Here is a 24,309-nt window from a genome sequence, read left to right as displayed (position 1 = left end):
CCGTTTCTTCTTTAGTTAGGTTTTTGACCAGCATTTTGGTTTTGTTCTTATTAACCTTGAGACCTGACACGGCACCAAACTCTTCAAATTTTTGTAAGGCTTCTTTTACACTGTGTTTTGGATCTTCTAATGTTAGTACAATATCATCCGCAAAAGCTTTGATTTTATCTTCCTTCATTCCTACCTTGACTCTTTTAACCTCTGTTGTTTCCCTCAGTCTCTTAGTAAGTACTTCCAGTACTGTTATGAATAGTAAAGGAGACAAGGGGCAACCTTGTCTAGTCCCTTTAAATATATCAAAAATTCTGATGTGGTATTATTTATTACAAGTTTTGCCTTTTGTTCATGATAAATAGCTTCTATACCTTTTCTAAATCTTTCTCCCAACCCCATCATTTTCAAACTTTTCATCAGAAAACACCATAAGACATTATCAAATGCCTTTTCGGCATCTATAAATACCAAGGCCGCCTGTTTATCTATTCTAGTATCTAAATATTCAGTGATGTCTATCACATTTCTTATGTTATCCCTCAGTTGTCTCCCTGGAAGGAAGCCCGTTTGGTCTTTATGAATTCTGTTGTTTAATACCTTTTTAAATCTTTCTGCCATTACGTCCGCAAACAGTTTGTAATCGTTATTTAATAACGAAATTGGTCTATAATTCTTCACCCCTAGGGCATCTACATCTTTTTTTAGGGATTAATGTAATATATGCTTCTTTCCAAGTGTTCGGAATCCTTCCCTCTTTTAAAATATTATTCATCACTTCACGTAAAGTTGGAGATAATTGATCGCTTAATGTTTTGTAGTATTTGGCCGGTAGGCCATCCGGCCCCGGCGCTTTTCCAGTTTTCATCTTTTTTATGGCCTTCTTTATCTCCTCTAGTGTAATCATCTGATCTAATAGCTCTTTTTCTTCCTTTACAATCTGTTGCAAATGATGTTCTTGCAGAAAGCAGTCTATTTCATAATCTGTTTCCTTTCCTCTTTTATATAAGTCCTTATAGTACTTCTGAAATATCCTTTTTATTTCTTTTGGTTCTTCCACTATCCTTTCTCCATCCCTTATCTTACAGATCATGTTTTGTTTCCTCCTTTCTCTTATTTGCCACGCCAAATATTTCCCTATCTTATTGGCTGATTCAAAATTCTTCTGTTTCATCATTTTAATTTTCCATTCAAGCTCCTGATTAATTATCGTAGAAAATTTGGCTTGTAGTATCTTTATATTTTGTTTTACAGTCTCCTCACCAGGATTGATAATTAATTTTCTTTCGTTTTCCATAATCTGTGTTAAGATCTGCTCTTTCTTTTTCTCTTTTTCTTTTCTTAAGTGACTGTTTTTCTGAATCAGAAAATGCCTTTCCTGCATCCCAAACCGTCTCTATAGCTGTTTCCCCGTTTAAGTTCCATTTAAAATACTCTTCAATTGTTTCCTTAGCCTTACTTACTATCCTCTGGTCATTGAATAGGAATTCATTCATTCTCCATCTACCTGCTCTAACATCTTTACCTTTTATCTCTATAAATACCGGATTATGGTCAGATATAGTTTGCACAAGAATTTCAGACTTGGTTAAACTCTGTGTCAATTCCTTCGAAATCCAAATATTATCTATTCTCCCCCAACTCTGATTTGGATTTGAGAAGAAGGTATACTGTTTTGTAGTGGGATTTTTAAATCTCCAAGCATCAATTAATCCCATATTATTAACCAAATCAAAAAATGAGCGTGGTAGTTTGCCTTCCTTCGTCTCTTGCTTTTTTGTTGACTTACCCAAATTTGGTGATACCACACCATTAAAGTCGCCCATCAATATCATTTTTTGATACATCCACTCCAATAACTTATTGCCTAATTCAGAGAAGAAAGCCGACTTTTTATCATTAGGTGCATATATTCCAGCAATGATTATTTTTTCTCCTTGAAACCATCTGTACTACTATCAGTCTCCCTTGTTCATCTTTATACAATAGTTGAGGGTCAAATTTTTCCTTTATATATAGTACCACACCTCTTTTCTTAACCTTATCAGAAGCCACAAAATCCAGCCCTAATCTCTTATTACTCAGAATTCTCTTGTGCTTTTTTATTACATGAGTCTCTTGTAGGCAAATTAAATAAAGGTTCTTTTTTAATATAATATATGAGCAATATATGAGCGGGCAGGAGGGCCCAGAGGAGAAAGGAACTTAGGAAGAGGTGGAGCAAGGCGAGAGTCTTAAACTGGTGTGGAAGGGGCGGAGACTCAGACGGGACTTCGTCGGTCTAGGCTTTAAGACGTAGAGCTGCGCGCTGCGGCTTTGAAATGGAAACTAAACCTCAATAAAGACTTTTGTACATAACGACAGTCTGGCCTTGGTCCTCTGTGAGCTGGGACCTAGAGGCAGCTCTGACAGTAAGTCCCGTCTCACTTAAAAACCTCGCAACGTGAGGGGACGCAGCGAGGGGCGAAGATTGGTACTTCGCGAGCTCACGGAAGCAGCACAAGATGACTACCGAAGAATGAATAGCAACCCTGCAAAACGCAGTGACACAACTTAACGCAGAAATACTAGCATCCAGGCGGAGAGAAGAGGAAGCGGCTGATGTCTGCAAAGATCTGCAAGTCAGGTTGGAAATATTGACTAAACAGGGGCTACCGGGAGCCAGACAAGAGGGGATTGGGCAGGGAAAAAGAGGAGGCAGCCTTGTGTCTCATTTCCATGGGAGTCTGCAGCAATATCCTAACTTCAGAGCAGACGTGGTTTTTGCGCTAAAGTTACTGGAGAAGGACTTTAGAGATGAGCAGGAGAAAGTAGGCTTCATACTAACGCATCTCCATGGAGAAGCTAAAGCGTGGTTGCGCAATCTGTGGAGAGATAATGATCCAGCCCTCCAAAACGCGAAAGCCTTCATTAAGGCAATGGATGATTGTTTTTTATCAGCGATTGATGTAGATGTCGCTAGAAAAGAGATTCATGGTTTGAAACAAGGCAGAGCCACTGTGAGGCAATATCACTCCCGCTTTTTTGCATGGGAAAAAGATTCAGCGGCCGTCAGGGAGGGGCTAAACGGGGCTGTGAAAGACGAAATCGCAAGGGGGGAGAGGCCCCAGAGCACGCAAGAAGTTGTCCAGAGAGCGCTAACAATTGGTGTGCGGCTGGAAGAACGTCCCTGGAGCAAAGACGAAGGGCGTTGGGGACGCACACCAGCAAGAGCACCTCCTTTCTTTCCCAGAGACTCAGTGCGCGCTCAATCCACGCCTCCACTGGGAGGGGGAGAGGAGCCGATGGAGATAGGTGGTGCCAAGGCTCAGTCAGCAACCAGAGCCCTAACACCGGGAGCAGCCAAAGTGAAGCCTCCTAGAGGGAACAGGAAGTGTCACATCTGCGACAGTGCTCAGCACATGGCAAAAGAGTGCCCCAGAGGCTCCACAAGCACACTGCAGCCTCAGCAACAGTAACAGAAGCAGTTCAGCATAGAGAACCACAGCAGGGAAACGACGAAGTCTGGCTGGAAGCAGAGCCACTGGGGCCCAGCCAGACGAGTCAGTGAAGCAGTCCCTAGGAATCTTGCAGCCCACAGACCCCCTCCCGCCCAAACCAGTGGTGCAGCTCACCGCAGCACTCCAGCTTCCCAATGGGCTCACCATGGAAGTCCCTATTACCATTGACTCTGGGAGCAATGCAGACTTTATAGGAGTGGATTTCATCAAGCAACATAGCATAGCGCTCCTGCCTGCCACGATGCCCCTGAAAGTAGTGACAGTCGATGGAAGAGAATTGCTAGGGGGACAGGTGGTACAGCAAACGCCGCCAATGGTGATGCGAATTGGAAATCACCGCGAAGTCATCAGCTTCAATGTCACCCAACTGTCAGACATGCCCATAGTGTTGGGTATGAGCTGGTTGGACAGGCACAGCCCGGCATTGGCATGGTACCAGCGTAAATTGACCTTCTGCTCCTCCTACTGCGCGGAACATTGCATCATAACTAACCAGGAGGACGAGGGGCAAGAGGATGACCCACAGCTACAACTGGGCATGCTGCAAGCGGTACCTGACAAGTACAAGGCGTTTTTGGAGGTCTTCTGCGAGAAGGAAGCGGACAAGCTGCCTCCCCACAGACCCTACGACTGCAAGATTGACCTCCTGCCGGGGGCAACGCTGCTGACCGGAAAACTGTATTCCATGTCTGAGGACGAACTGCAGGAGCTCAGGGAGTTCATAGATCACAACTTGAAGAGGGGATTCATCCGGGAATCCAAAGCAGTGGGGGGCAGTCCTGTGTTCTTCGTGAAGAAAAAAGACACGCCCCAAAAGAGGCTTGTAGTTGATTTCAGAATCTTAAACTTGAAAACCAAGCCCACGGCTTTCCCGATGCCCAAGATCGACGACTTGCTCGCGACGGTGAGGAAGGGACGCATCTTCACCAAGTTGGATCTACGAGGGGCGTACAATCTTATACGCATGCGGGAGGGCGACGAGTGGAAGACGGCCATGTTTACGCCCTTGGGCACCTATGAGTATAGGGTTATGCCCTTCGGTTTACAAAATGGCTCCCACTGCTTCCAAGCCTTCATGCATCACGTGTTAGCGGGGCTCCTCTACAAGAAGTGCGTCTGCTTCCTGGACGACAAGGCGAGAGTCTTAAACTGGTGTGGAAGGGGCGGAGACTCAGATGGGACTTCGTCGGTCTAGGCTTTAAGACGTAGAGCTGTGTGCTGCGGCTTTGAAATGGAAACTAAACCTCAATAAAGACTTTTGTACATAACAGTCTGGTGTTGGTCCTCTGTGAGCTGGGACCTAGAGGCAGCTCTGACAGGTTTGTTTCTCTTTCTTCTTCTTCACCCCTCCCCCTGCCGCTCCCCCACCTCCTCCCACCCCGCCATCTTTCCGAGTTCCTTCTCGTATCTTCTTGCAAATTTTTCAAGTTCTGAAGGGCTGGACAGTTTGAATCTTTTTTCCTTAAAATAAAATGAAATACCTTCCGGGAATTCCCATCTATATAGGATCCAGTTTTTCTTCAGCTGATTGGTTAATTTTTTATATACATCTCTCCTATGAATAAATCTCGAAGGGATCTCTTTGAATATAATTGAGTTTCCTTCAATACATAACCTTTTGCTGTAATTCTGTTTCAGTATTTCATTTCTTATATCCAACGAGTTAAACATGGCTAATACATCTCCTGGCAATTTTCCCACCTTAGCTTTGGCCGATTTTGTTTTTATCCGAAAAATATTTACTAAAGAGTAACTTATCTCTTCTTCCTTCCTATCTAACCAAATTGCTAACTCTTTAACCATTTTAGATCTTATGTTCTCATTTGGGTTCTCTGGGATTCCTCTGAATTTCAGGTTTAATTGATTTTGTCTCATCTGAGTCACAGCCATGCTGTCCAGCAGTTCTTCCTGTACCTTTCCTATCTCCTTAACTTCTATTTTAATCCTGTCGACGTCCTTCTTGCTGTCTTTCGTATCTTTTTGCACCCTTTTCATTCAGTCCTCAAGTACCTTGGCTCTTACCGATAAATCTTTAACTTTTCCTGTCAATTCACCCACCACCCCCTCCAATTTCTTATCCAATGTGTCCTGTACTTCCAATAGCTTTCTCTCAATATGTTGTTCATTATTTTTAAATTCTTTCCTTATTTCGGCCATCAAACTGTCATAATCTTTAATTTCTTTCCCCTCCTTCCCCTCTTCTTGTCTAGATGGCCTCCTTTCCGCTGGCATTCCCCCCTTTTTCATTTTGTATATCAACTTGTATTAGCTAATTATTAAATGTTCTTCCCCCTCTGGTAATCACTAAGAAGAATTGCTGACTTCCTCAATTCCTCCCATTGTAATTGACCTTCCATATGGTTTCTCAGCAGTCTCCCTCCACACGATACCCGTCTGCTGATCTCGTGTAGTCCGTAGTCCCACCAGTAGATGTATCAAGGCCAATAAAGAAGGGCAAGAAGAGAGAAAAAGGGATGCGGGTGACAAAGCCAACATCTCAAAAATAATTTAAAAAAGGTCAGGAGACCTGCCTGTAGGAAAATTAAGGGGGTATAAAAGAGGGAGATGCAAAGAGAGAATAGGCGTCAAAGTTTTAGGGGTGGATAGGTAAAAACACGTATTTAATTCTCTGGAACCTTGGAGGAAGTATGAGGTGAGTCTCAGTCCGAGAGCGAGCACAAGCAGGTGGAGCTGGGCGAAGCGAGGAGACGTTCTTCAAGACAAGAGGCTTTGTATATAGTGTTAAATCCTGGCACACTGTCGTGTTTAAGTTCCCCTCTCTTTCCAAAAGTTCCCAGTCTCTTTCTGCTATAGCTGTGGTTCAATCTAGAACATAGCCTCCATCTTCTGTTTAAACATTAGGATATATCTCTTTAAGATGGGAGGAAAAAAGACAGAAACGGGAGGAGCAAAATGGCGAAGCGAAAACCCCAAACCATTCGCTTTTACTCCCCAGCCTCCTCAGAGGCTTCTTCACTTCTCTATTCCTCCTGTTGTCGCTTCAAATTTTCCCAACCCTTTACTGGGCTGAATGTATGCCAGTCTCTGCCCTTTGTTCAAGCATAATAAATGAGGAGGATAGGAAAAAACAACTTTACGTACTGTTTAAATCAGTCCCCTTTCAAATGCGGCAGGTAGAGAAATTGAATATGGAAAAGCCGTCCATAAACCCCGAACCGGTCGCTGCTGTGACAGTCTCCGACCCAATGAAACAGAAAAGTTCCTTTCCCTTCTCTCTAGTCCATTAAGATATTTTCGATATTACTTTGCTTCGGACTCCTTATACTTTGTGTCTGAGGTCTTTCCTCAACACCCACTTAGCGGCTACTTTCTTACTTTCTTATTTTCTCTCTCCCAGTCTTCCGCTATACTCCATTTTACTCTTACCGCTAGTAGTGGATTCCTTCTCCTTTCGCCCACGTATTTCTTTTTCCGCTGGGTTCTTTAATTAAATTTTCTTTAACATCAACTCAGTTACTTTTCGCTGTTTTTCCGTTATTTTTCCGTACAATCCTTGGTGGCTATTTCCCAGCTTTTTAACTGTTGTTGGAGGTCCGCCGCTTTTCACACGGAGCCTGAGGCTTCACAACATGGAGTCTGTTACTTCCCCTTCATGCTGCAGCTCCAGCCCTGTTAAACGCCGACAACACAGGCAGGCACGAGCAGCGTCGCTGGGTATTCTGTCCCCCAGAATAATCCTCCTGGGGTTTCAGGGTTCACGGACCCTTCGTGACCCCTCTAGACCTCCGTGTTGTTCGAGACTCCCCTGGAGGGCAGCCTCGCACTCCTTTCTGTGACCGCGGCGTCCCGGAAGTCTCCGTTTTGCATTACTTTCTATGGGAAAGTGCGACTTGGTTTTGGAACACTTTGGTTTTGGAACAGACTTCCGGAACGGATTAATTTGAGAACCAACATACCACTGTATACAAAACACTGCTCCAAAGCCCCACAAACCCCCTTGACACAATCAAAAAACAATAGGAGGAAGATCTAGGCTATGAAATGTTTTATTTTTAAAATAATTTTTATTAAGTTTCATATTACCAATTTAAACACATCAAACCAATTAATCCAAATTATAACAATACAAATCATGTAAGCCAAATTATTTTTCAAATTATAAATTTTTGTGGGGGGTACCCATGCTTCTTGATCGGCAGGAGTCCAATCCTTGAATATTTGTTCTGCTTTCATATTAAGAATGATATTTCCAGTCCCTCTTCTCAATCCTTGTCGTTACTCATTTTCCTTTTCATTCACCTCTGAGTTGCTCCGCAAGTGGGTTGAAAAAAACAGTCTTATTTGTGTTTCTGTGTGGGCTTTGTACTGCTCCCTCGTAAATCACTCTCATCCAATAGTCCAGCTATGTCCGTTCGAGCAAGCAATCACCATTTTGTCTTTCTGATGAAATACAGTCTAAAAGCTCGCTCTTTAACTTTCCCGACCTGTTGCATCGTAAATTAGTCTTTTTCCAAGAGGGCTGCCCCTTCCAGTTCGCAATCTCATCGAAAATAATAAATCTTCGGCTCACCCTCCCCATGACCAAACCTGCAAGACAGGTCTCGTATCAAATCTCCATTCTTACTGCATCACAGAGAGAGCCCTTCTTCTTTCCAAATCCTTCACAGAGTAAAACCTTTAAGTTCATATTATTCCCACACAGCTCATTTTTAGTCCCATTTGCCAATTAATTACTGTGATGGATCTTCTAAGAGGGAGGGTTATTAGTTAATCACATAGAGCAAAATAAATAAAAAGTCATTCCCCCCCTTCAGTTCCGTTGCATTCTATTCCACATACCATGTCTGTAGTACTTCGATGTAATCTTCCTTCTCAGTCTTCTTCATTTCAGCGGTAAAATTGTTAGCAGATAAAAACCTCCTGCCTCTCTTGAAGCATGTGCGTTATCTTTCACCATTTTTTTTTCCTTTTAAGTAACGCAACTAGTTTTGCACTAGTTTTGCACCTGGAGGAGTTCCGAGGGTTGTGCACCCAGTGCCTCTCCCCCTCCTTCTTCTGAACTCAGGGATGATTTATGGCAACAGCGGGTGAAAACTGCATCTTTCCCCCCTGGAGAGATGAGGAAGACTGATTTACTCCCCATAATCAGCCTCTAATTACCTCGTGCGAGCTGGATAGATGTTAATATCCGCCATCTTCTAAGGCGCCCCTAGCGGCCCCCCGATATAGGCTATGAAATTAACCCCACCCAATAGACTAGAATGTGGTCTAAACCTCCCTTTAAATTGATATCAGTGAAAAGAAAAGAACTCACTCATAAACTTAAACTCTTGGTACCACGAAAACTGGTGCTGAAAATGGAGAGGCTGAACCTCCACAGGCACATACCTCCGCATGTGGCGGGAATGCCCCACAACCCAACTCTTTTGGACAGCAGTCATACAAGAAATAAGCAAAATAACTAAACAGGTATTAGAAATCACCGCAGAACTGGCCCTACTGAACATCTTCCAAGATAACAATGCCCATTCACACTATAACCCACCTACTCTCAGCAGCCAGAAACATCATAGCCATAGCAGGGTTGACCTGTTAGGAATAAACATGGAACACTGGTATAAAGTAGGGAAACAGCCTTCTTAGAAAAGCTAACCAAACAATAACAATAATTTATTATTTATACCCCACCCATCTGGCTGGGTTTCCCCAGCCACTCTGGGCAGCTTCCAACAAATTAAGAACTTCCCTAAACAGGGCTGCCTTCTAAAAGTCAGATAGTTGTTTATTTCCTTGAGGGCGTTCCACAGGGTGGGTGGCTGGTTCCCTGTAACCTCACTTTTCACAGTGAGGGTACCCTCAGCGCTGCAGCTCAGTGTCCAGGCTGAACAATGGGGTTGGAGACACTCCTGGTATACTGGACTGAAGCTGTTTAGGGCTTTAAAAGTCAGTACCAACACTTTCGTGCTTGGAAACGTACTGTCAGCCAATGTAGGTCTTTCAGGACTGGTTTTTATATGGTCTCCACAGCCACTCCCAGTGGCTGCCGCATTCTGAATTAGTTGTAGTTTCCGGGTCACCTTCCAGGTAGCCCCACGTAGAGCGTGTTGCATTAGTCCAAGTGGGAGATAACTAGAGCATACACCACTCTGGCAAGATAGGCTGCGGGCAGGTAGGGCCTCAGCTTGTGTACCAGATGAAGAAGAATTTGAATTTGATATCCTGCTTTATCACTACCCTAAGGAGTCCTGCCAACCTAGCAGTTTGAAAGCACATCAAAGTGCAAGTAGATAAATAGGGACCGCTCCGGCGGAAAGGTAAACGGCGTTTCCGTGCACTGCTCTGGTTCGCCAGAAGCGGCTTTGTCATGCTGGCCACATGACCTGGAAGCTGTCTGCAGACAAACGCTGGCTCCCTTGGCCTATAGAGTGAGATGAGCGCACAACTCCAGAGTCGGTCACAACTGGACCTAATGGTCAGGGGTACCTTTACCTTTACCTAAGGAGTCTCAGAGTGGCTAACAATCTCCTTTCCCTTCCTCCCCTACAACAAACACTCTGAGGTGAGTGAGGCTGAGAGACTTCAGAGAAGTGTGACTAGCCCAAGGTCATCCAGCAGCTGCATGTGGAGGAACAGGGAATTGAACCTGGTTCACCAGATTACAAGTCCACTGCTCTTAACCACTACACTTTAATTTTAGTATAGTTGTAAATTGTTTTTATTATTAGTAGACAGCTGCCCTGGACACAGAATTGACCTGTGCCTCCATGGATAGCTGTGAGTCCAAAATTACTCCCAGGCAGCACACCTGGTCCTTCAAGACCCATTCACCCATTCAGGACCAGGGAGTCCTCCACACCCGCCCGCCCCCTGTCCCCCCAAAACAGTACTTCTGTTTTGTCAGGATTCAACTTCAATCCCTAAAATTAAAGCAATCCCCAACCCAACACCCATCCCACCCCCAAGAAAAAGCACAAAAAGCCCACCATTTAAAACGTCGCAGATAAAATATAACTTAAAAACTATTAAAAAGAGGAACCCTTTCTGCTCAGTAGCAGCCGCAGTCCTTGTGAAGCCTGTCAGGCCCCACCCCCAACCAGATGGAGAGAGGCAAGGCAGGGCGGCAGTGGCAGCAGCAGTAGTCCTTTATAAGCCAGGTGGAGAGAAGCTATTTATGACCTAAGCAACATTTAATATTATTTTTGGTAATATATTACCAACTGTGCGGTACATTTCATAGAATCATAGAATAGAATCATAGAGTCATAGAGTTGGAAGAGACCACAAGGGCCATCGAGTCCAACCCCCTGCCAAGCAGGAAACACCATCAGAGCACTCCTGACATATGGTTGTCAAGCCTCTGCTTAAAGACCTCCAAAGAAGGATACTCCACCACACTCCTTGGCAGCAAATTCCACTGTCAAACAGCTCTTACTGTCAGGAAGTTCTTCCTAATGTTTAGGTGGAATCTTCTTTCTTGTAGTCTGGATCCATTGCTCCGTGTCCGCTTCTCTGGAGCAGCAGAAAACAACCTTTCTCCCTCCTCTATGTGACATTGTCAGAGCTGCCTCCAGGTCCCAGCTCACAGAGGACCAACGCTAGGCTGTAGTTATGTACAAAAGTCTTTATTGAGGTTCAGTTTCCATTTTAAAGCCGCAGCGCGCAGCTCTACGTCTCGACCTTAGACCGGCGAAGTCCCGTCTGAGTCTCCGCCCCTTCCACACCAGTTTAACACTCTCGCTTTGCTCCACCTCTTCCTAAGTTCCTTTCTCCTCTGGGCCCTCCTGCCCGCTAGGGTTTCATCCTTTCTGGACTCCTCTGACGCTGACCCTGATGATTCTTCCCCCTCCTTCCGGCGGGCTTTAGGACCTGGTTCCCTATTCGGGCTACCTTCTGTGCCGCTCGCCTGTACATTTGAACTTGGCACGCGCGCCCAGCCTGCAACTTTCCTCTTGACCGTTCCCTCGCTCTCCGATGGAGGCGTGGCCAACCCTGACTCATCTTCTCTCGCTGGTGGTGCATATGTGGGCTCTGATACCTGGGACTCCTCCCCCCCACTACGCTCTGGTGGGGAAGCTGGTCCTGATTTCCAACTGCTGCTCTGGGAGTCCCCGCTGGCCCCTTGCTTCTGGGGTGTCCCCCTTGGGTCCCCCCTTGCCCTGCCCATCGGCGCCCCCTTCTGTGAATCTTCCGATTCGCTGGAGAGGCTCATGGAATCTATCGGGCTGCTGTCATCTTCTCCTACGCTGCCCTCGGATTGCTCCCCCTCGCTCTCCATCTCCTCTCCTCCCTGCGCTCCCGCTGAGTCCCTGACAGACATCCTTTTATATATTTGAACATGGCTATTATATCACCCCTTAACCTCCTCTTCTCCAGGCTAAACATGCCCAGCTCCCTTAGCCGTTCCTCATAAGGCATCGTTTCCAGGCCTTTGACCATTTTGGTTGCCCTCCTCTGGACACGTTCCAGTTTGTCAGTGTCCTTCTTGAACTGTGGTGCCCAGAACTGGACACAGTACTCCAGGTGAGGTCTGACCAGAGCAGAATACAGTGGCACTATTACTTCCCTGGGACGCAGGTGGCGCTGTGGGTTAAAGCCTCAGCGCCTAGGACTTGCCGATCGAAAGGTCGGCGGTTCGAATCCCTGCGGCGGGGTGCGCTCCCGCTGCTCGGTCCCAGCACCTGCCAACCTAGCAGTTCGAAAGCACCTCCGGGTGCAAGTAGATAAATAGGGACCGCTTACCAGTGGGAAGGTAAACGGCGTTTCCGTGTGCGGCTCTGGCTCGCCAGAGCAGCGATGTCACGCTGGCCACGTGACCCGGAAGTGTCTCCGGACAGCGCTGGCCCCTGGCCTCTTAAGTGAGATGGGCGCACAACCCCAGAGTCTGTCAAGACTGGCCCGTACGGGCAGGGGTACCTTTACCTTTTTATTACTTCCCTTGATCTAGATGCTATACTCCTATTGATGCAGCCCAGAATTGCATTGGCTTTTTTAGCTGCCGCGTCACACTGTTGGCTCATGTCAAGTTTGTGGTCAACCAAGACTCCTAGATCCTTTTCACATGTACTGCTCTCAAGCCAGGTGTCACCCATCTTGTATTTGTGCCTCTCATTTTTTTTGCCCAAGTGCAATACTTTACATTTCTCCCTGTTAAAATTCATCTTGTTTGTTTTGGCCCAGTTCTCTAATCTGTCAAGGTCGTTTTGAAGTGTGATCCTGTCCTCTGGGGTGTTAGCCACCCCTCCCAGTTTGGTGTCTTCTGCAAATTTGATCAGGATGCCCTTGAGTCCATCATCCAAGTCGTTGATAAAGATGTTGAATAAGACCGGGCCCAAGACAGAACCCTGTGGCACCCCACTAGTCACTCTTCTCCAGGATGAAGAGGAACCATTGATGAGCACCCTTTGGGTTCGGTCAGTCAGCCAGTTACATTTCCTCAACTGAAAACTTTTTCTTCTTCTTAACATGATCAGCATGGTATTATAACAAAACTGCCACAGGGCTGCCACATGAAGCCTGCTGAATTCCAGTTCCAAACCTAGAGCCTAGCCCTATCACCTAATTTCATATGAGATCCATTTAGAGGAGGAGCGCTCCACTTTCCTCGCCTAAGGCTGGACTGGCAATTAAAGTGCTAAGTGGTACCTTTCAGAGAGGCATGGGCCTCCGGTTGTTGATCTTTGTGCTAGACATTCACACCCTTGTGAATAATTTGCAAGTTTTTGTAGAGAGACCAACCACTTCACACATTATTTATATTGTTACACACCACTCCAATTTCCACAACAGTGAGAGAGTCCAGGTGCTCACCCAGGGTTTTTGTTTCCTTTGGAAATTAAGTACAGCAGAGATTGTGCTGTCTTTATGATACGTGGTTTATTTACACATACACACTATACAACCTGTGAGGGGTTCAAAGCACTGCACTCATAGCTGCAAAACTGGATCCAAGCTGCCAGCCCCCATGGTGCCATGACCCCCCTTTCTCCAGCTCACAAATCTCCTTGCAAAAAAGCCTAACTTTCCCTCAGCTTGCATCAGGGGTCAGCAAACGTTTTGATCAGGGGGCTGGTCAACTGTCTCTCAGACCTTGTGGGGGGGCCGGACTATATTTTGAAAAATATAAATACCTTGCAAGCCAGTCCCACAGCTGCCTCCAGACCTGGAGGAGGAACACACTCTGCATACACTCAGGAGCGTGTCTTGGCGCCACCCACAGCTGCTCCATCGGCCCATACCCCCAGAGCTCTCAGGTGGCGTGCACCACACACTGCGGCCCGTCGTCCGAAGCCAGTCAGTGGGCAGGCCACATGCAGAGCGCCGGCCAGGAGGCATGCACCTCGCCCTCCAGCGCAGCCGCCAAGCACGCCATCAGCAGCAGTGTCGAGCTGGGTGCCAGGCACGCCAGGCTGCAGCTGAAGCCCCGCAACATGCCCGCCACAATGCCTATGGCATGGCCCAGACCCACCGCCTGCCAACCTCTCCATCCATGGCCACGCCGGGTTTACCTCAGCAAGGCTTTGGATTGGTTGCAGGAACATCCTGCAGTCAATCCGAAGCAGCGCCAGTGTTGCCGCCCTTCCAGAAACCGTGCCAGCATTGCAGAAGTAAGTCCCTGCACAGCGAAGCATCCGCAGTGCGCAGGACTGACTGAGCGGGCAGCAGGGTCCGCGGGCCGAATTTATGAGCCTGGGGGCCGCATCCAGCCCCCAGTGCTTAGTTTGCCAACCCCTGTCTTACATTACCCACTCTAATTCTGTCCCTCCCTCCTGCAACTCTGTCTCATCCCAGATGGGGCTCCACCCCGCTGCATCTGCATCTTTGTCTTGCTGATGGCGTCCATGATGGATCATCATCCTGTCTTTGTTTGCTTAGCAAATCAGCCATTCAGGCTAGTACAGACACAGGAAGATTGGTTTGGCCTGTAACTTACCATGCTAAACACAGTGTCTAGCATCCAGAAATTCATAGCACTATATTTATTTAGTAATTTATATCCATCCACCTTCCTTCCTTGATGGAACCCAAGTGCTTAGATGGGTTTCTCAGGTAGTATCCCATCCAAGAACTGAGCAGACCCAGATCTGCTGAACTTCAGCAAAATGACTGCATATACAGTGGTAGCTCAGAAGTTGAACATAATCCATTCCGGAAGTCCCTTTGGCTTCCAAAACATTTGGAAACAAAGGCACAGCTTCCAATTGGCTACAGGAAGCTGTGGAGGTCACGTCAGATGTTTGGTTTCCAAAGAACACTTGCAAACTGGAACACTCATTTCCAGTTTTGCGGTGTTTGGGAGCCAAGGTATGACTGTATACACATGGCTTGCTACCAAGGTACGACTGTATACACACGGCATGCTACCAATATGCATTTCCTCTAAAGATTGAACACCTGAGCATTCACTCATATCTGAATACATGAAATGCAATCTGCATTTCTTCTATAGGCAGAAGATGTGAAAAAGCTAGAGTTAAAATACTGTTATACCCCATAATTACACTATCAATCCAAACTTGAACTTATGTTTTGCCCAATAAATTTATTTGCTGTATTTATTATTTGCTGTACAAAAAAGAATTATTTCCACATCCCATTCTGTATTCCTGATCAAGATAATGCTGGCAGGGGTTCAAGGAATAGCCTACAGTATTGTTTCCAAATCACAGAACATCCTATAACTGTTCTACACTTTGCTTTCCTCTGTGACTAAGCATCTAATGTCTTTCCAGGTACACTTTGTGCTTGGTTTATTTTGTAATCAAAATTCCTCAGATTAATTCCACAGAGCCAAATAAGAAAAATGAACATCTCTGAAGGCTCAAAATTAAAAATGTGTGCATGTGTACATATACACCTGTCAGAGCTGCCTCCAGGTCCCAGCTCACAGAGGACCAACGCTAGGCTGTAGTTATGTACAAAAGTCTTTATTGAGATTCAGTCTCCATTTCAAAGCCGCAGCGTGCAGCTCTACGTCCCGACCTTAGACCGGCGAAGTCCTGTCTGAGTCTCCTCCCCCTCCACACCAGTTTAAGACTCTCGCTTTGCTCCACCTCTTCCTAAATTCCTTTCTCCTCTGGGCCCTCCTGCCCGCTAGGGTCTCATCCTTCCTGGACTCCTCTGACGCTGACCCTGACGATTCTTGCCCCTCCTTCCGGCGGGCTTTAGGACCTGGTTCCCTATCCGGGCTACCTTCTGTGCCGCTCGCCTGTACCTTTGAACTTGGCGCGCGCGCCCAGCTTGCAACTTTCCTCTTAACCGTTAACTCGCTCTCCGATGGAGGCGTGGTCCACCCTGACTCATCTTCTCTTGCTGGTGGTGCATATGTGGGCTCTGACACCTGGGACTCCTCCCCCCCACTACGCTCTGGTGGGGAAGCTGGTCCTGATTTCCAACTGCTGCTCTGGGAGTCCCTGCTGCCCCCTTGCTCCTGGGGCGTTCCCCTTGGGAACCCCCTTCCCCTGGCCACTGGCGCCCCCTTCTGTGAATCTTCCGATTCACTGGAGAGGCTCATGGAATCCCTCGGGCCACTGTCATCTTCTCCTACGCTCCCCTCGGATTCTTCCCCTTCGCTCTCCATCTCCTCTCTTCCTGGTGCCTCTGCTCCTGAGCCCCTGACAGCTGTCATCATCAGTACTACTGAATTCAATAAAATCAACATCAGAATCATCATCAGAATCATCATCATCCCCTGTGGGAAATGTGTGAACAATCACTCTCTCCTGTTCAGGAGCACTCTCTAGGAATTTTGTGAGAATCACCTGACCAGATTCAGACAAAATTACTCTGTAGAGACCCTTTTCATAACCCACAAAAATGCCTCTGGCATTCTTTACTCCACCCGGAGCTTCTGTCCTCACATGAGACCCAAAAACCTTGAAATGGTCAACAGAAGGTTTTCTGTGGAACAGTTTCTCAAAAGGAGAACTCCCAACTCTTTGGAAAACTTTCTCAACCACGTATAACAATACGACAATAGCGATTCAGCTCAGTACTCATGTGGCAGATGTGAACTTGCGCCTCCATTCCCTTTTGCAATTCTTTGTTCACCCTAACACAAACACATCTCTTCCAAGCTTCTTCGGAAGTCGCAATTTTGTGTATTATCCCTTTCTTCTTCAGGAACCTCTGGAAATCCTGTAAGAGAAAAATTGGCTTCTCATCTGTGCAAAGACAATCTATGTCAGCATCATGCATATTTTTAACCTTGTCACAAAACTCTTTAAACCTTTCTAAGGCGTCTTTTGGTCTCTCCAAAAGATAGATCCAGACAAAACCTGTGAAAGAATCAACACATATTAGGTAATATTTTGCATTGCCTCTAGAAGGTGCTAGAGGACCAATCACATCAGCATACACCCGCTGAAATGCCCTGTCGACCCTCGAGGTGACCTGCTTGGTGTTCTTGGCTACACCTGCAAAAGAGATCATGTTAGAATTACAATTCATGTAATCACTTTGATCAAAAGTCAACTGTCAGGGGTTCAGGAGCAGAAGCACAGGGAAGAGGGGAGATGGAGAGCGAAGGGGAAGAATCTGAGGGCAGCGTAGGAGAAGATGACAGTGGCCCGAGAGATTCCATGAGCCTCTCCAGCGAATCGGAAGATTCACAGAAGGGGGCGCGGGTGGCCAGGGCAAGGGGGTTCCCAAGGGGGACACCCCAGAAGCAAGGGGCCAGCGGGGACTCCCAGAGCAGCAGTTGGAAATCAGGACCAGCTTCCCCACCAGAGCATAGTGGGGGGGAAGAGTCACAGGTATCGGGAGTAGCGTCTCCCCCAGCAGGGAGAGGAGAGGAGTCAGGGCTGACCATGCCTCCATCGGAGAGTCAGACAACGGAGGGGAGGTCAGATCCGGCCAGTATCCCGGAAGAGGGAAGCAGTGACAGAAGTAGTGTAACGGTCAGGAGGAAGGTCACTGGGTTGGCGCGAGAGGCAAGTTCAAATGTACAGGAGCGTGGGACAGCAGAGAATGAGGATTGGGAGGCAGGGGGAGGAGCTAAGCGACTCAGCGTCAGAGGAGTCCAGAAAGGGGAATGCCCCAGCGGGCAGGAGGACCCAGAGGAGAAGAGAGCAGCGGAAAAGGTGGAGCAGGGCTAGGATCTTAAACTGGTGTCAGAGGGGAGGAGATTCAGACGGGACTTCGCCGGTCTAGGGTTTAAGACGTAGAGCTACGCGCTGTGGCTTTGAAATGGAAACTGAACCTCAATAAAGACTTTTGTACATAACGACAGCCTGGCGTTGGTCCTCTGTGAGCTGGGACCTAGGGGCAGCTCTGACATCAACAAATACAGTCCATCTTTCTCTTTGGCAGAAAGATACAGCTCTCCATCTTTGTAGATTTCGCAGGTCTCATCATCATATGACAGTTTTAGTCCTTTCTTAGCAATCTGCGATACGCTGAGCAGATTGTACTTCAACTCTGGAACCAAATAAACATTGTTTATAGTCAACTTCAGACTTTCAAGATACACAGTTCCAATTCCGGTGGCTTTCAGCTCCTGACCGTTGGCCTGTTGTACAACGAAGCTTTGCTTCTTAAACGATGAAAATAGATCCTTGCGTGCTGTCATGTGAAATGTACACCCCGTGTCAATGACAAAAGCGTTCTCCACTTCTGGCGTGGTTCCTTTCGACATCAAAGCCTTTGCAGGCTTCGCCTGTGACTTGGTATGACTTTTGCCTGGTGCCTCAGACTTCGTGTAGCTTCCCTTGTGCTGACGTGGCTTCTTACAGCTCCGCTGAAGATGCCCAGTCTGTCCACAATTGTAACATTGGACAATGTTCAAAGCTACAGAGTTTTCTCCAGTAGCTACAGCAGTGGGGGTGTTAGAACTCCGTTCTTCCCTCCCCCTGTCCTTGACCTGCAGTGCAGCAAGTCTGTCCTGTTCGTTCAGAACCACGGCAAAGACCCTCTCCGAAGTCAAATCTTGCGCTGGGAGGAACCCCAGCTGACTGGCAACGGTTTTGTAAGTCCGATTCAGGCTGTTTATCACCATGAAGCAAAACACTTCCTCCTGCAGACGGAAATTGCGTTCCACCATCTGTTGGCGCAGATATTTCATTTCCGTCAGGTGCGCTTGAACATCTCCATCAGGCGCAAGCCTCAGGTTGGTCAGCTTTTCAAAATACAGCAGCGCTGAAGAACCTGCATCTCTCTGATGTGTCCTTCTCAGCGTGTCCCAAACGTCTTTCGCGTGCTGTAAATCCTGTATATGGATAAGCTGAGAGTCTGACACACACAGAATTATAGCCGTTCTGGCCTTCACATCCTGTGACTCCCAAGCACGCGTTGGTGCTGCAGGGATGGGGTTCTCAATCACCCCAAACAGTCTCTGATTCTGCAGCAGGGCCTTCATCTTAATAGACCAAGATGCATAATTGTCATTGGTCAGGAGGGGTGGAGAAGGCAGGGCTCCCCCCTTCTTGGCATCCATTTTGAGTCCTTTGCCTTTAATTCTCAAAGACAAGCCTCTAAAATCCAAAAGCTGGTTTGTTTACACTCTTGAGCACCTGGCAGCTCTGAACGCTGGCTGCTTGCAAGAGTTCGTGAGAGCCTAGTCAAAACAAAACTTTGTTTTTGCCTCTCTGAGGCATAGCCTGACTGTCCAGCTCTCTTCTGGTAGCTTTCCACGTCAGTGACGAGCGTTGCTTAGCAACAGTGCATTCCTTTTCTTGTACAGGAAACCACAAGAATTCCTGGAATGCAAGCCTCTCTCACTTGGAGCTGTTTTCCCAAACGCTGCTCCTGTGAAGCAGAAAATGAATCAATCTGCATTCACACTTCTAAGCCCGAAAATCTCATACCTTGGGCTCCGTGGCTTGGCTGTCAGCTTCCTTCCTGCAGAGGATCAGCCCCTCACTTCAGGCTTCCATGGAGAGAGATGAAAACAGCAGCTCTGCTACTATTTTTTGCAGAGGTCGATGGATTGTAGAAACCATCCTCTGCTACCAATGTTGGAATTCTGCCTCGGTCAGAGGAATGTGCCTAGCTCTCCAGGCACCGGCTGAATTCCTTTGACCTCCCTCCTGCGACTCCCGGCAGGTAAACATGGCGAGGTCTGTGTCGGCGATTTTTCCCAGACTGAGAGAAAAACACACCACTGCTTCTCCCTCCTCCCTGCTCCCCAGGGAGGGGAATCAGACTCAGACAGAAACGTATTTACATGCTTTTATTCCTGTCTTTAGCAGCCATACAGATAAAGATGTCTGCACACTCTTCACAAACAACAGAGAGAATCATAACTCCACCCTTGTACATCCTGTACAGGTCATATGTCACACACTGAGCTCACATCCTGTGCTCAATACGGAGAATGGACTGCCCCTTTATTGCCATGGTAACAGTCACAAACATCCTGTCTGGCTTTCCAGCCTCCAGCAGCCGGCTTAGCTGCTGCTTCTTGCTTCTGCATTGCTTCTTTATAGTAACAATTACCTCCTTCACCTCCTCGCCTTTTGTGTACCACTCCAATAACATATCACATATCCTAGACAGTATTTTATTCTTGCCTTCAACAACCTCCACATTGAACTTAGATTTTGTATCTTCAAATCCTAATTTCTTTTTATCTTCTTTTAACAGATCATTCACCTGGTGGTATTGCAGCCAACCAGTGAATAAGTTTTTTATCTCTTCATATGGTCTAAGTTTAATGCCTTGATCTGTTTTCCTTGTAAGTTCTTCGTAGGTGGCATTCTTCTCTTCCATATTACTTTTTCTGATAGTTAACACCTCTATTGGTGAAATCCACCAGGGAGTCTTCCTTTCCAAAAGATTTTTGTTTCTTTCCCATACTTGGAATATTGGTCCTCTAAAAATATGATTTAGGAAACCCCTGTGTACCTTCACCTTTTCGTACCACAGGTACGAGTGCCACCCGTACCTGTTATCAAAGCCCTCCAGATCCAATATGTCTCTATTTTCCAATCTTATCCAGTCTTTTAGCCACAATAAACATGCCGATTCATAGTATAAGCTCAAATCCGGCAGGGAGAAACCCCCTCTTTCCTTTCTATCTACCAATAGTTTCATTTTTATTCGCGGTCTTTTTCCCTGCCAGATATATCTCGCCAAGGCTCTTTGCCACTCTTTACATTGCCTTAAACCTTTAAGTACAGGAATAGTTTGAAATAAAAACAACATTCTAGGCAGGACATTCATTTTAACATCCGCTATCCTCCCCAAAAAGGATAATCTCATTCTCCCCCAGATTTCCAAATCTTTCTTGATATTCCTCCAGGTGACCTCATAGTTATCCTTATATAAATTAATATTCTTTGCCGTAATCCACACTCAGAGGTATTTCACCTTCTTAACTGTCATAATTCCCGCCCTTTGTTCTAGATCTACCGTTTCTTCTTTAGTTAGGTTTTTGACCAGCATTTTGGTTTTGTTCTTATTAACCTTGAGACCTGACACGGCACCAAACTCTTCAAATTTTTGTAAGGCTTCTTTTACACTGTGTTTTGGATCTTCTAATGTTAGTACAATATCATCCGCAAAAGCTTTGATTTTATCTTCCTTCATTCCTACCTTGACTCTTTTAACCTCTGTTGTTTCCCTCAGTCTCTTAGTAAGTACTTCCAGTACTGTTATGAATAGTAAAGGAGACAAGGGGCAACCTTGTCTAGTCCCTTTAAATATATCAAAAATTCTGATGTGGTATTATTTATTACAAGTTTTGCCTTTTGTTCATGATAAATAGCTTCTATACCTTTTCTAAATCTTTCTCCCAACCCCATCATTTTCAAACTTTTCATCAGAAAACACCATAAGACATTATCAAATGCCTTTTCGGCATCTATAAATACCAAGGCCGCCTGTTTATCTATTCTAGTATCTAAATATTCAGTGATGTCTATCACATTTCTTATGTTATCCCTCAGTTGTCTCCCTGGAAGGAAGCCCGTTTGGTCTTTATGAATTCTGTTGTTTAATACCTTTTTAAATCTTTCTGCCATTACGTCCGCAAACAGTTTGTAATCGTTATTTAATAACGAAATTGGTCTATAATTCTTCACCCCTAGGGCATCTACATCTTTTTTTAGGGATTAATGTAATATATGCTTCTTTCCAAGTGTTCGGAATCCTTCCCTCTTTTAAAATATTATTCATCACTTCACGTAAAGTTGGAGATAATTGATCGCTTAATGTTTTGTAGTATTTGGCCGGTAGGCCATCCGGCCCCGGCGCTTTTCCAGTTTTCATCTTTTTTATGGCCTTCTTTATCTCCTCTAGTGTAATCATCTGATCTAATAGCTCTTTTTCTTCCTTTACAATCTGTTGCAAATGATGTTCTTGCAGAAAGCAGTCTATTTCATAATCTGTTTCCTTTCCTCTTTTATATAAGTCCTTATAGTACTTCTGAAATATCCTTTTTATTTCTTTTGGTTCTTCCACTATCCTTTCTCCATCCCTTATCTTACAGATCATGTTTTGTTTCCTCCTTTCTCTTATTTGCCACGCCAAATATTTCCCTATCTTATTGGCTGATTCAAAATTCTTCTGTTTCATCATTTTAATTTTCCATTCAAGCTCCTGATTAATTATCGTAGAAAATTTGGCTTGTAGTATCTTTATATTTTGTTTTACAGTCTCCTCACCAGGATTGATAATTAATTTTCTTTCGTTTTCCATAATCTGTGTTAAGATCTGCTCTTTCTTTTTCTCTTTTTCTTTTCTTAAGTGACTGTTTTTCTGAATCAGAAAATGCCTTTCCTGCATCCCAAACCGTCTCTATAGCTGTTTCCCCGTTTAAGTTCCATTTAAAATACTCTTCAATTGTTTCCTTAGCCTTACTTACTATCCTCTGGTCATTGAATAGGAATTCATTCATTCTCCATCTACCTGCTCTAACATCTTTACCTTTTATCTCTATAAATACCGGATTATGGTCAGATATAGTTTGCACAAGAATTTCAGACTTGGTTAAACTCTGTGTCAATTCCTTCGAAATCCAAATATTATCTATTCTCCCCCAACTCTGATTTGGATTTGAGAAGAAGGTATACTGTTTTGTAGTGGGATTTTTAAATCTCCAAGCATCAATTAATCCCATATTATTAACCAAATCAAAAAATGAGCGTGGTAGTTTGCCTTCCTTCGTCTCTTGCTTTTTTGTTGACTTACCCAAATTTGGTGATACCACACCATTAAAGTCGCCCATCAATATCATTTTTTGATACATCCACTCCAATAACTTATTGCCTAATTCAGAGAAGAAAGCCGACTTTTTATCATTAGGTGCATATATTCCAGCAATGATTATTTTTTCTCCTTGAAACCATCTGTACTACTATCAGTCTCCCTTGTTCATCTTTATACAATAGTTGAGGGTCAAATTTTTCCTTTATATATAGTACCACACCTCTTTTCTTAACCTTATCAGAAGCCACAAAATCCAGCCCTAATCTCTTATTACTCAGAATTCTCTTGTGCTTTTTTATTACATGAGTCTCTTGTAGGCAAATTAAATAAAGGTTCTTTTTTAATATAATATATGAGCAATATATGAGCGGGCAGGAGGGCCCAGAGGAGAAAGGAACTTAGGAAGAGGTGGAGCAAGGCGAGAGTCTTAAACTGGTGTGGAAGGGGCGGAGACTCAGACGGGACTTCGTCGGTCTAGGCTTTAAGACGTAGAGCTGCGCGCTGCGGCTTTGAAATGGAAACTAAACCTCAATAAAGACTTTTGTACATAACGACAGTCTGGCGTTGGTCCTCTGTGAGCTGGGACCTAGAGGCAGCTCTGACAGTAAGTCCCGTCTCACTTAAAAACCTCGCAACGTGAGGGGACGCAGCGAGGGGCGAAGATTGGTACTTCGCGAGCTCACGGAAGCAGCACAAGATGACTACCGAAGAATGAATAGCAACCCTGCAAAACGCAGTGACACAACTTAACGCAGAAATACTAGCATCCAGGCGGAGAGAAGAGGAAGCGGCTGATGTCTGCAAAGATCTGCAAGTCAGGTTGGAAATATTGACTAAACAGGGGCTACCGGGAGCCAGACAAGAGGGGATTGGGCAGGGAAAAAGAGGAGGCAGCCTTGTGTCTCATTTCCATGGGAGTCTGCAGCAATATCCTAACTTCAGAGCAGACGTGGTTTTTGCGCTAAAGTTACTGGAGAAGGACTTTAGAGATGAGCAGGAGAAAGTAGGCTTCATACTAACGCATCTCCATGGAGAAGCTAAAGCGTGGTTGCGCAATCTGTGGAGAGATAATGATCCAGCCCTCCAAAACGCGAAAGCCTTCATTAAGGCAATGGATGATTGTTTTTTATCAGCGATTGATGTAGATGTCGCTAGAAAAGAGATTCATGGTTTGAAACAAGGCAGAGCCACTGTGAGGCAATATCACTCCCGCTTTTTTGCATGGGAAAAAGATTCAGCGGCCGTCAGGGAGGGGCTAAACGGGGCTGTGAAAGACGAAATCGCAAGGGGGGAGAGGCCCCAGAGCACGCAAGAAGTTGTCCAGAGAGCGCTAACAATTGGTGTGCGGCTGGAAGAACGTCCCTGGAGCAAAGACGAAGGGCGTTGGGGACGCACACCAGCAAGAGCACCTCCTTTCTTTCCCAGAGACTCAGTGCGCGCTCAATCCACGCCTCCACTGGGAGGGGGAGAGGAGCCGATGGAGATAGGTGGTGCCAAGGCTCAGTCAGCAACCAGAGCCCTAACACCGGGAGCAGCCAAAGTGAAGCCTCCTAGAGGGAACAGGAAGTGTCACATCTGCGACAGTGCTCAGCACATGGCAAAAGAGTGCCCCAGAGGCTCCACAAGCACACTGCAGCCTCAGCAACAGTAACAGAAGCAGTTCAGCATAGAGAACCACAGCAGGGAAACGACGAAGTCTGGCTGGAAGCAGAGC

The sequence above is a fragment of the Podarcis cretensis genome, assembly GCF_951804945.1.
Source record: "Podarcis cretensis genome assembly, chromosome: 6".
Lineage (NCBI taxonomy): Eukaryota > Metazoa > Chordata > Lepidosauria > Squamata > Lacertidae > Podarcis > Podarcis cretensis.
Note: the sequence above shows the minus strand (reverse complement) of the source record.